The sequence below is a fragment of the Nicotiana tomentosiformis genome, chromosome 6, assembly GCF_000390325.3.
Source record: "Nicotiana tomentosiformis chromosome 6, ASM39032v3, whole genome shotgun sequence".
Taxonomy (NCBI): Eukaryota; Viridiplantae; Streptophyta; class Magnoliopsida; order Solanales; family Solanaceae; genus Nicotiana; species Nicotiana tomentosiformis.
In genome coordinates, this window is record NC_090817.1 from 105,500,611 (window position 1) to 105,501,979 (window position 1,369).

Below are 1,369 nucleotides of genomic sequence, written 5' to 3' on the forward strand. Positions count from 1 at the left end.
TACCGGTCCAGAGGGCCAGCCACCAGTACCACCAGCCAGGGTCGCGAGAGGCCGAGGCTGCGGTAGAGGCCGTAGTAGGGGCAGAGGTGCAGCCTGTACAACAGCTGGGACAGCACCTGCAGATCCACTGGTTGTCCCAAATCGGGACCAGGTTCCAGTGTTGATGCACCAACTCAGGCACTACCTATGCCTATTGTGATTCTAGGCCTTCAGGAGGCCCTAGCTCAGATTCTGACAGCGTGTACTGGCCTTGCTCAGGCGGTCTCTATTTCGACGGTCGCAACCACTTGTCAGTCCAGGGGAGGCACTCAGACTCCCGTCGCTCGCACACCCGAGTAGGTTATTCAGGGACTTCAGACACCGGAGGCACCACCAACCTAGCCGGTTACAGTTGCTCAGGATTATATGGTTCCTGTTATGCCTGAGGATGATCGGCGTAGGTTGGAGAGGTTTGGGAGACTCCAACCACCACCTTTCAGTGGCACAGAGAGAGAGGATGCTCAGGACTTTTTGGACAGGTGTTAGAGGATACTCTGTATTGCTGGTATTCTAGAGACTTGTGGGGTCTCATTCACTACCTTTCAGTTTTCTGGGGCTGTACTCAGATGGTGGGAGACTTACGAGAGGCGTAGGTCTGTTGGCGTAGCACCCCTTACTTGGTAGCAGTTCTTCGTGGTCTTTTTGGAGAAGTTCGTGCCCCGATCCCGCAGAGAGGAGCTGCGCAGACAGTTTGAGCGGCTTCGCCAGGGTGATATGTCTATGACACAGTATGAGATGCGTTTCTTCGAGTTGGCCCGTCATGCTATCTGGTTGGTTCCCACTGACAGGGAGAGGATCATGAGGTTTATTGATGGTCTCACTTATCAGCTATAGTTGCTTATGACCAGAGAGAGGGTTTTGTGTGCTACTTTTGATGAGGTTGTCGATATTGCTCGGTAGATTGAGATGGTTCACGGTCAAGAAAGGGTTGAGGTTGTCGATATTGTCGATATCGTGGTGCATTATCTGTCCATGGTTCTCATAGTTCTCATCAGGGCCACTCATCACTTAGTGCCCTTCCAGTTCAGAGTTTGTCCCGTGCTCCACCTGTTCAGGGCTCTTCCATGCCAGATTCTTCTACCAGTCATCCCGGTGCTAGGGGTTCCCTTCAGTTCCCGCCACCAGCACCAGGGAGTTGTTTTGAGTGTGGAGAGTTTGGGTATATGTGGAGGCATTGTCCTCGTTGTCATGGATGTCTATCTCAGCAGAGGAGTCAGCCTTCGACTTCAGCACCAGTTACCTCACCACCCGCCCAGTCAGCTCTGGGTGGAGGTCAGTCAGCTAGGGGTCACCCTAGAGGGGGAGGCAGATCAGGGGGTGGGGCCCGTTT